Raw genomic sequence first — 12,924 nt, forward strand, 5'->3', positions numbered from 1 at the left:
ATGGACCGCAACATTCCTAATAATAGCGCAATTACGTTGCTAATCGGAAGAAACAGATTGTAGGTATCGTGCAGCAGCCACCAAAATGCACGGCAGAACTCCCGGAGGAATCCGGGGAAATTTTGCTTGGAAACAGAACGGTGGCTAGAACGATAATGGATCGTACGACTTCCCAGGGCCCGTTAAAATCGCGCTCATATATAAGCCATGACGTCAGAACAGGCCAAGTATTTAATGAACAAAATAGTTTGCACCTCGAGCAAGATAATCGCCATGTCCAACGATGCTATCTTCATTGAGTTAGGTGTAAAGCATCGCGTATAACTTTTGCACCGCCGATCGCACGTGCAGTATATGATTCCATTTACTGACAATCTTTACGCGCTGTGTCTGTATTAACACGTTGCCTTCCACACGACCCATTGGAGGATCGTGCTGTATTTACCAGACTCATCGTCCCTGGGTCTGGGAATTGTTTTCCTTTTATGAGTCATTCGTTGTCCAGAATATAGTAACAACTGCCCGTGTAGTTTAATGAAACAACCCTTTGTTCAGTTCTGATTATCTTCCATGTAATTTATTGTAGATTTTAGAAGTATATGTATACTATATGCATGGAATTTTGATGTGACAATTACGTATTTTGACGACTAACAAATTGAGATTTTTAACCGAGGTTTTCTACGATAGGTTTTCTAAAATAACATTTTTTAATTTTACAGATTTTCAAAAATGTATAGACAACTGTCTTTGTAATTATAACGAAAAAAATTCGTTTAAACAAAATTCTGACGCGCTAAACAAACGCAGTTTTAATTAATTGAACTGTTTGGTTAGTCAACAGGTTCTTTCCCTAGTTTCTCGTATTGAGAAACTAAACAATTTATTAATTTAATATATACTAAAATAAACTGCAAAAATAAGCAACTTTTCCAGTCGCTTTATTAATTGAATTGTAACTGGTCATGAGTAAATTTATTTCTTTAAATATAAATATAAATTGAAAATAGAAACTTTTAGAGCTTTCTTTCATAACTGTCGATTGTACTTGACATAAATAAATGCAATTATGAAATGATTCGGAAATTATGAATAAAGTGGCAGATGAATGTATCTCATCTATATATAACTCAAAGATATCGTCGTAAAAACGACGATAATTTTTAATCATTTACTATCTTCATCCTTGTCGCATGCTTGAGCCTTTCGCGCTTCTCGCTGACTATCGCAAGCTCGCGTCAAACGTGCTGGTTAGCAACAGACGCTGACTCAACAGCTTTTTTTACCGTTGCTGGAACGATATACGCATTTCCTGAAAAAATGTAGATCACAGCGCTCGCAAGGCCTTGATCCTTAAGCGATATATGGACACACGAGACACTTTGAGCGTACAGAAAAGTAGCTTTTGATGATAAAACCTTCACTTCCCTCAGGCAATTTTTATACTCAAATTCGAAGTGTTTTCGTGACTTTGCCTTTTCGTGTTTTTATCGGCATCTTCTTACGATTTAATCTTTATGTGCGCAATCAAAATGTTGCGATTATCTAGCCAATTCTCTCTTCGACAAGCAGAACGATTCTGCCAGGTTTACTAAGTTTTGTCCTGTTAACTACATCATGTACCAGGCACATCGATGAAGAAGAACTTTACTATAAATCACGTATATTCAACGTTAGAAAAGATATCTGCCGTCATAAGTAATCAGAATGTTAATGTAATTTTCTTATATAAGAAAAACATGTGAAAAACATAAATGTAGCATTTCGCTCGCGCTATTTTTTGATTCATAAATTATTTTAAACGAAGCTGTAAACGAAGAAACTATATCAACTTTAGTTGAAAAATTTCTAGATTCAATATTCGTTAAACGTGACGTTTCAAAGAAGCTACATACGTACCTACGCGTAGCACAAGCTTTATTTGAAAGAACGTTTCACATGCATCGATCTAATGTCGCGAATGGAATATTTAAAAGTTCGTTTCCGTGTAACTCGATATGGAAATATTCCTTGACAATACAATTACCAAGATCATTATCCAACATGGCCCAAGACTTTAACACGGTACTATATATCCGTATGTGTCTATATATGTATGCAGTATGTACAGTGGCCACAGGAACGGTGACATTACCTTAACACTGCAAGCAGTCGCAGTTCTGCCTACTTGTACGCGATCCTAAGGAGAGAAAAGTGGAAAACTCGGTTGCGTCCGCTACAGCCGAGATTTTTACAAGCCGAAACTAACCTGCCGTACAACTGTGCACTGCACTGTAAAACATGAGAAAATTTCTGCCGTCCCTCGTACTACCTAAACCTTGAGAGGCGTTCCCATCGTGTTTACGCAGACTTATTAACTTATTCTGACGCGACGTGAAAAAAAGAGGCTGCCAGTGGAAAATAGAAAGAAGGAAGAAAGACAGACGTCTTTGTATTTAGTTTACGGTATTTATTTGCATACTATTTACGGGATATTCGTTTGCATACTATTATGACGTGACGAACGGCTCGTATATATATACGTATGTGTGCGTGCACGTTGAATGAACCCACACGGTTTTTTTAAAAAAAGTACAAAACTATCAAATAATCAATATTTATGGAGATGCGCGGAAATATTACAAGTGGAAATTTCGTCATCCCAACTTGCCGATAAATTCCATGTGAAATCACTATTAATTAAAATTTGTTATGAATCCTTTTTATTAACGTTGGATTTTTATTTATTGCATTGAAAAACCATATATATTTATATACAATGGATATATATATATATATATATATATATATATATACATATAGGGATACGATAAAACATTTTCATTGATTTTTTGATTTCGATGTCCCTCTATGGAAAGAATATTTTAATAGGAAATAACTACAAAATGAAAAGAATTTGTTAGATCTAAAGATATAAAGGTATAATAATTAAGACCGATAGTATTTTAATATTTTCAATATCTTAATATCTTTTAAGCTTTTAATGTTACAACGAGCGATATTTTTAAAAGTTACACAGAGGCTGGAAAGAAGTGGGAATTGTATATCTAGTATTCGTATATTTGTATAAATTGAAAAAACAAAACAACATGCAAAACGAGTCACGTTTTTCTCCCAATAAAAAAGACAGATTTCGAATATTTGTTAATTCTTATTAGCCCTAGTCGGTAATTAAATAAAATCGGAAATTTGTTTACCTATTTCATTATTCTCGCACGAAAACAAATTCCTAAAGGATAATATGATCTATCTTTAGTCATGCGCATTTCAAAACATGACACCGTAACAAGACGAAGCGAGGAAGAAATAGGAGAAAGGGCATGATTGATTATGCAAACACGTTGTTATTACTGATTCAGTGTGCCCTGAGCACCGCGTGTAACACGGCTGGCAAATGTGTGCACGTTACACAGCTAACCCATTATCAAATTGTGTACTTGGGCTTTCGTTAGGTCACACACGAACCACAGTGCAGGCTTTACCGGCGCTGAATGTACGATGCAGGACGAAAGCTTGAAAGCACGATTCACTATACCTGTACCTCCCGTATGTTTTCGTGCGGAACTCTATCCTTCCTGTAATCGCAATTTCACCGTGTAATCAACGATACAGGAAATACATGCAACGACGCCAAAGCGCGGTGTCACGCATTATCGAACTAAACTTTTGCTACACGATAGAACGATACCGTACGTTGGCCGTTTGCGTCGTCAAAAAAGTAACAAATTGAACCGCGCATACGATACGGGAAATACGAATATATTACACGATTCTTTCCATTAGTATTATGAAATTTGATTCAAGTTGTACACGTATTTCATTTCTAAGAAACGCTTTATATGCTACGGAAAAATTGATTAACTGGGATTTTCGAAATTCCCGAGTTTTGTAAAATGGAAATATTTGGATCATATCCGTACACGACGAAGTAAAGTAATATGTAACTTTCAAAAACAAAGTAAGGCGTTGAAGATGAAATTTTATACGTTTACAAATTTTTATATGAATTAAATGATAAAGCATAATCGGAGAAAAGATTAGCAGAATTGAACATCTACAAATAACATTGACTCGCAATTCCAATTCCGTACGTTGCTCATACGTACAATATTTTCTAAAAAAATTCTGAATTGTAAATAGAATTCTACTCGATTGTAACTCCAAACATATACGAAGCAAACAGTGGTTTCGTACAATTGAAATCGTTTCGCAAAACCAAAAATTGAATTAACTAACCAACAATAACGAAGAGTTAGAGGAAAAAGAAAGTAATACTGACCGCTACAAATTTCCCTTAATTTTTCATTGCGGTATCGAACCAATCCGAAAACTCAAAGCACCTCTCTCACGTACTTCATTCTCCATGTATTTCACGGCAAATAGAAGTTAAATTTGGCCCGAAGCAGAAAATCTAACGCGTATCGCGATGATAGACGGCAGCGCAAAGGAGGATGATTCCGTTAATGGGAACCACATTCACAGGGAGTTCGGTTACCCCTTGAAAACCGTGCTCAAAGGCGCTAAATGGAAAACACATCGAGTTTTTGCTCCACGTTTTCGATTTACTCGTTAAGACAGGAGAGAACGGGAGAGGGAGAATCGCATTCGCAACAAGAGCGCATAAGTACCTATAGAAGAGCGACAACGAAAGGGAAAGAAGACGTAGCAGAAAGTGGAAGGAAAAAAGAAAGGAAAAGGGAAGGGATACGAGAGAAGGAAGAGTTAAAGAACCGTTATAGGCTGGGAAAGGAGGAAACGGCTGCGAAGATCGGAGCTAGGGATAAAAGGTAAATTCCGCCTTTCAATTTTGCTACAGTCCCATTTTACTTCTAGTTCGGTGCTTGGATGCCGGTACCGACGCGATGCAACGTCGGCGGCAGCGTAACTTAGCCCAGAATAAACTGAATACCATTCATTACGGCAGCTCTCCCTTCGACCACCATCAACCTCATCCTCATCCCTCCCCATTCCTCGTCCCATTCCCTTCGTCTCTTCCTGTTTTACCACCCTCCGCCGCTTCTCATCCTTCTAGCTCTCGCGCACAAACGAAGCGTCGAAGGCGGTGGCGGTGTTGAAAAGCTGAGAATTGGAAATTCTTTGAAACTCCCTCTTCCTCCTTTTCTCTTCCTCCTTTCTCTTCTCGCTCCCTTCTCCTTCTTTCTCTCGCTACGACTGAAACGACGTAACCGCTTCTATGGCCTCGGCCTCTCCTCTATTTGGATACACCCGATGAAAGGGGTAGGTATTGGGAAGAGATGCGGTTTGTGATAATAAACGAATTGCACCCGTTCCCTTCGTGCCACTTTTCGCCCAGGAGATAAGCAAACGTGCGTATTATCGAACTCGCGGAAAATACCTCGGGCTGCAAAGATAGCCAGGCGAAGATTTCACGGTGGATGGCGTCGAGACGTCCGTTTAAAAAGTTCGTGAAACGATTTCGGCGAGAAGACTGGATAAAGTGATATAGAATGATATGGCGATAATGAATTTGTCCGATTTTATGGAATTAGAAACGTAACGATATAGACTAAAGGTATTGTTGCAAACCGACAGTGTGAAACGTAACTAATTCGCGTTTTGTATATATACAATAATTCATAACAATTTTCTGTGCCAAATGTTCAGATGCTTTCGTAAATTACCTCCTTTGAGGTATCAAACATGTATCAAATAGTTTAATTGACCCTGTCGATTAAGAGATATCAGTCGACATTAAACGAAATACTACGCTACAGACAACACGAAGAATCAAGTAGGAAAGTAAGTGAAACGAAAAAATTGCAAATGTAATATTCATCACTGTACCTACTTTGACGAATCATACGTAAACCACTCGTAACAAATTAGCATACTCTACAACGACCGATCATAAACGAGCAGCGTAAATGCGAACATTTCCATCCGTGGCTCGAAGGTTCTCCTTCTGCCAAGCTAATTGCAAACGCTCAATTCCGGATGTACAAAAAGAATCGTGGAACAGGGTAGAAAAAGAAAAAATAGTTAACCGTCCTCGATGGAATCTCAAAAAGGAATTTCTTTTCATAGCTAGGGGTCAGGCATAACTGTCGTAGTCCGGAAAGCACGAAAGCCACTTTTGTCGAGTGGTGAACCGCTGCAATTAAACGACTGCCCTTCTTGCCCCTCCTCCTTCCGCTCTCATCCGTTCACGTTCCTTTTAGCCTAGTTCTTCTTCTCACTTCCTCTCCTTCTCTCCTTTTTCCTCTTTTTCCTCCTCTTCGCCTTCTTCTTCTTTCTTACCTGCACTCCCTGCCTCCTTTCTTACATCTTTACGCGGTAATTAGCAGGTCTTCAATTTTCCCCCTAGCGCACGTATTTGCTTTGCATAATTACCGAGATAATTAAACAAGCTGTGATTCTCAGATCTGCCACGAACAGACCAACGCCGGAACAGGAAGAACCGGAGAAAAAGAAGCAGACAGACTGTCGTCGTGAAAATATGCGCTCGTACGAAAACTCGTGTCTCTCCAACGGACAACCTTTTTGCTATCTGGAAGTGTAAATCGTGTCAAGAGATGCGGCGTGGCGCGTGCTTCCTCGCCGAGTAATTAGCGAGCTTTGTTATGCACGGAAACTAAGTAGGCAGGGGCAGCGTTTTGTAGAAGAATACGGAAGAAACAGTTGTTCAATTGCGTCTTGCTTCGATACTCGCCGTAACTTGTCAGGTATAGAGCAAACAAAATGTTTACAGAGAACAACGATCAGATGACAACAACACTAAATACGATTTTTCTAGTTGGTGTTAACGTCCTTTAAGTAATTCTTCGACGGAAATATTTTCGTTTCATTCAACGTAATTTGACGAAAATATCGTATCTTCTTAAGTAGCGCCTTATTTTTATAGTATTTTTATAGTATTGCAAAGAAGCAATTTATCACTGTTTAATCTTCGCCTGTTGGAAACGTGAACATGGTCGTTACGAATATCGAATGTTTCGTTTTATAGCGAGCAGAGAGCCGAACGAAAGGAATTTGTATTGCTCTGTGATAATAAAAATTACTTTAAAAACGAATTTATTTGAATATCGTCACTTAGGAAATAATAAACGTGAAATATTTGGAAAAGTGTGAAAATTGAGTCAGCCTCCACTCTCCGAGGGTTGATAAAGTGAAAGTTGAGGGATAAAAATTGAGGCTAAATGTAGAAGTCAAAGAACGAAAATAAGAAATGTCGGAGAGAAAGATAAGAATGAAACGAAAATCGTGTCACAGTGATGAGTATAGTGAAAGTAAAAGTTATGTTTGACGTGATTCGCGATTGAAGTGATCTTGAGTGGTTAAAATCCTTAATCTCCGTTACGAGCAGTCTAAAGAAACACTTCTCCTTACTTTTCCTTTCTCCCCTTTCTTTCTGTATGTCAGTCATCAAATTTCAAAAAGGTTTAATTTTTCTGTCGTTGTTTAAATATAGATCGAATCCGTGTCTACTACAATCACAGAACGGTCATTAATTTATTCGTTATCGTAAAACATGTAAATTTTCCTACTTCTATACATTGCACGTAAAATATGAAACAGTTGATTCCGAACTTAATCTTTTACTTTAAGTAAAGTTCAACAACGTAATTTCTTTCAAGTTCGCTTCTGTAACAATTCTAATAAAACACCGATGTACAAATAATAACTCCCTTGGCAGCACGAAATGACCAAATGAGAACTGACCTACGAGCAAAGTGTGTGCAACGTGTTCACAGTTGTATATTATAATTTAACGGCTAAACAGCTGAAAAACTACATTTTCGGCCGATTGTACAAAAATAAATAGCCATAAGAGTGGAAGCTAATGAAAAGCAAACGTAATTAGCCGCTACCTATGCATACAGAAGTAAGTGAAACACTGCCAGTTTAAGAACAGTTAAAAACAGTAATGACTGCGTCTCTCTGAGGATTTGCAGACAAAAATTCTTATGGTAGTTCATATAGTGATAACGTTTCTTTTTTTTCTTTTAGTTTATTTTGGTTTTTTTTACAATTTGTCCTGAAGGACATTTGGTAAAGTGTTATATCTTATTGATAAAAAAAAATAAAATAAAAATAAATATAGCATGTGGGTGGCTACCCCCAGCAGGGTGCCATCTTCGTGTTTGCTAGGTTATACCTTTGGTTTCTTTTTTTTATTTTGGTTTTTTTTACAATTTATCCTGAAGGACATTTGGTAAAGTGTTATATCTTATTGGTAAAAAAAAATAAAATAAAAATAAATATAGCATGTGAGTGGCTACGCGTTTTCCTCGCGAACGCGTCTCTCCGCGAACGGTCGTAACAAAGTCCAACGTTTCGTCAAGGTAAGCGAAGAAAAATATATCGCGTTTCACGCAAAATCCATAGACGTTCTCCGTTCGATGAAAAACATCGTATCAAACATGGACGAGCGGCGAACGTCTCACTGTGAAAATAAATGAATACAACGTGACGGAGGCGCGAACCAGCGAACGTCGAGAAAATGATTCAGTGAGAGTGCGTGAGATTATATCAGACGATACCATTGATACCATGGGACCAACGGCACTAGATGTAATTCAACATTTTCGATTTGTATATCCGGCACGTCGATCCCATTGGAAACGCTCGGAAACGATAAAACAATATACTCCGGTCGCGCTGGCGGCCTTCCAGTTAAAAACACTTTGAAAATCTATTGAAAACACTTGAAAATGATTGAAATCAAACAAGTTACCAAGCGGACAAGAGAAATCTATCTATCGCGTCCACCCTGTTCGCACACTCTGGTCCCGTACGCGTATCTAGTCGAATGAATCATTTCGAATACTCCAAACTGACGAGAATACCATCTGTGAGACGAATAGATTGCACGCACAACGACTGATCGGGACACGTCCACCGAATTTCAAAGTATTCTAGTTGCGAAGTGATCGATCGTACCCGCGTGTCTGCCGATGAATCGTTGATCAGCTGTGAATCCTGAGTTTTGACAAGTATTTTTTTTTTTCTTTTTCGAAGAAAAATATGTCTGCAGAGCTGGGAAAAATGGTAGAGCCGAATATTCGGCTTAATACAGATTTTGCGACGGACGAATTATAAATTTCTGAATTCGATACCTACTGTTGAAATTGGAGGAACAGAGGTGAGGGACAGGTTATATGGTAACAATGAAATTCTGCGACAGAGTTTGTTCGAATTACAAAATCATATAATCTCGATCATTTTTTGTATAGACTAAGCACAGTAAATATAAAATTAGGTATTAAACATTTATCTAATATTAGTTAGAATTTCATATCTTATGCAACTATAATATCGTATTAATAACCTGTACTATTTATAACTTTTCTCCTATTTCCTTATATTTTAAAGTATTTAACAACTTGTAAGAATACGACTATTAACAGAAAATATGGTTAATTTGTAGCTGGAAAATTTATACATTTAATTTCCAAAGTATCTAATATGTTTTGATTATAATTAGACACGAAGATTTAGATTAAATATTTACAAAGAACGATGCCGTGGAATGTTAGGAAGGAATAACAAGAGAACAGTTTATAACAGAACAGAACAGAAAATATGGGCACACGAAAGATGTACAACATCTATCGAGATACGATATTTTCTCTGCTATGGTCACGTGTGACACGTCTGATATATTGGATATTCGTTGATTTATAAAAGGTGATGCTATCAAGCTGAATCGATACCGTGAACGAACAGATGTATACACTCTTTATTTACGTCTAAAATATATAAAACAGCGATACGTTCTTAATTTTCGTTTTAATTTTCTTTAAATTAATTTATAGAGCATATTAACGTCAGAACAAAATAACGAATTTCAAACTTTTTTCTTTAATAATTACTTGAATTATGTAGATGCTTTAGTAGCAAAGCTAATATTAACTATTATTTAGATAAAAACACAATCGTATATACCCATTTATTTTTCTCATATCTTTTTAATTGCAATTATTTATGTGTAGAATATTTAATTATACTTTACAAACCGGTAATTTCAGTATTAAACGACATTTGAAAATATTCACTCAAAATATGATCGATAAAACAATTTAGCCATACATATGTAAATACTTGCTAATTAACTACCAGTCATAGAGACTGAAATAGAATCATCGTATTCAATTCGATGTACAGCAAGGTCTATTTATGCTGCGCGAGCAATTAATATGTTGCCACCAATTATTTTGATAGGGAGTCATTAAGTAAGCTGCCATAACCATAATCTGATATGAGGCTGCTACTAACAGTAGGAGTCACGCATGGGATTACAAGCTGCTACCCCTCTCTTCCGCTTAAAGCTTTAGTAAGATCCATCACTGAAAGAACGACTTCAGTGCGAATTGAATCACGTTGAGAGACGGACACGATATTTTAGGCATAAATATCGGAAAAATAACTAAAATAGATAGACTAGAACGATTCATCAGCAGATATTGATTAACCATTTATAGAGCTTGAATGAAGTTTCTAAAATTCAACGACTTTTCCTAGATATGTGATTCCATCGTATTTTGTATTTTATATTTTATAATTATATTTTAAATAATTATCACCATACGTCGAAATATTTATAAAATTGTATATATAAATAAGATAAAAAGTTACGTTGATTACGAAGAGTTGCTTTGGAAAATTACAGATTTCATATAACTGTCAGGAAAAGAGATTTTAATCGGATAACAATGACTGAGATTCGCTTTGCTCGTGCAGATAGCGTATTTCATAACGAACAACGTGAATTTTTTTATTTCGTTTAAAGCGATTTACCTCTGAAAGAATGATTTATACAGCTCGTTTACTAACAGAATCCCTTTTCTCTATTTCTTTTTATCAAAACACGTTTTCTGCCAGCATTCTCTGTTCCGGATGTTTCGTCAAGAATTTATTAGAAGAAAAGATTTATTTCTTGTTAATTAACAATTGCTACGCAAGGGGACTCCGATCGAAAACAGAATTTCTCACATTATTCAATTGCACACATTCCCATTCCCCGAATCGAGCGAGCAATTCTCGATCCAGGCTGAACGTACAGCTGAGAATGGCATTCGCGCTTCGTTTCTACCCATAATTATATAGCTATATCGATGATAGACGATCATTCCGTTTGGCTGGCTGGCCACAATAATTGGCGACGGTCACGAGAGGACACACTTCGATACTTCTCATCCGTCGATTCATTAAGATCGCTTTCATACATGCTTTTCATACATGATGCTCGCGATGATTGTTCTCTCGCCCGAAGCGGCTCAATTATAGGCGTCAGCTTGCGCTTGCGCAAATATTTAGATATAAACATATACAGTACGTGCACGTATACGAGTATGAAAAGGGGATGAATATGGAAATGCAAAGGCTACGAAGACAAAGAAGGAAATGGGAAGGAGGAAGACAAGATAATTCTCATTGTTCAGCAGTGGACGCCCTCGAGGCGTCCACCACTTCAAAGCTATTCGACTCTCCGTAGCTCTCATCGAACCAGAGTCCGGCAGTTAATGAACTACCCTTCGGCGTTGCAATGCAGGTTGGTGGTGATACTAGTCGTCTAGGAACCCGGCCAAGTGCTGGGGCGATCTATTATCCATTTACATAAAGGGCCGCAACGAGCCAGCTAAGAGTTTACACTGTTCCCTTAATCCTCAAGAATTTCCGAGGAGTCACGCCGGATTAATACGTGGACGCGTCAGATTCACCGATACGACATCATTATTTTTCGTCCAGCTTCCAGCCATCCAGCCTTTGAAATATTTGCGATCGATCAACTCGACATAGTCGATGTTCGACGGAAATCGTTCAATATAACGATTTTTCGTTTTAAACAACGATATCGCTATGCCACTATCGGCTATGCAAACAGATACCATAAAATCACGATTGTTATTGGCCGATATTCTCGCTACTTGTCGGATATAGGGCAACTGTAACTATACTGAAAAATAAACGATTCGCTATAGTTATATATATAACAATAGTTTCGACTGAAATATTCTTTCGGAGAATTGCCGTTTAATGCAGATTAGATGTTTATATGGTAACGATAGCGCGGAATGAGTGTAAATAATGGACGATTTGGATGCTATGCGTGAAAAAGAGAAATTTACTCCATGTCGTTTACTACTTTAGATAATTAGGTTGATTAAAATACGAAGTGGGCAAAATATTCGAATCCAGATTCTAATCTACAGTAGTCGCTTGTTTTCTTCTTGCACGCACAAATTGAGTTGCACGTTACGTTCCAATGTATCTCCAATTAAATGTATTATCGCCAAATCGTGTTCTGTTACTTAGATGCGTTTGTTCAATACGTCTAGAATATTTGAATTTGGTCAGATGGAAAGATTATTTGCTTTTCAGAAATCTATTCAATCTTTTTTAACAAAACTATAATTCTGTATATCGTAATAAGCAATTTTAATCGTAATTAGGTACCTTTTTGTTAAAAAGTAATTTGTCTTTTATAAAAGTAACAACATTTTTCTTATAGTTGTATTGGATATTATTATTACTAAGCATACTACAGATATTTCGTTGTTATGGTTTCTAACTGATCTTTAATCGATACTACCAAATAGCCTTTCAACGTCTTACTCTGTTTAAAGAATCTTTTAATCGATAACGCAACATAATATTACTATATCACATTGGAAAAGTATATTCTACAAATTACAACAAAAATATACCAAATGTTAAATAGAAATACGCGATAGATGAAAAAGCAAAGTTGGATCAAATTGGACAGATCGAATGGATCCAATCGATTTCTTGATGGCATCGAAGCTGGTTCGAGGTAAAATTAGCAAGTGTCGTGAACGAACGCTGTGACAAACTCCATCGCGAATTCTCACGCCAGTGTGCTAGACGATCACGCGATACAAGAAAAAACATGAAACGCATACGCCATGGCGAATACTGTAACAAGATCAAAGATTAGCGTTA

The 12,924-nt window shown here is 37.0% G+C and overlaps 1 protein-coding gene across 1 annotated transcript in view; it reads right to left on the reverse strand.

Moving 5' to 3' along the window:
* LOC132911516 (beta-1,4-glucuronyltransferase 1) overlaps positions 1 to 12,924 on the reverse strand; it is a 37,303-nt gene that overhangs the window by 22,738 nt on the left and 1,641 nt on the right. The window lies entirely within an intron of this gene.

Source organism: Bombus pascuorum, chromosome 1 (genome assembly GCF_905332965.1).
Source record: "Bombus pascuorum chromosome 1, iyBomPasc1.1, whole genome shotgun sequence".
Classification (NCBI taxonomy): domain Eukaryota; kingdom Metazoa; phylum Arthropoda; class Insecta; order Hymenoptera; family Apidae; genus Bombus; species Bombus pascuorum.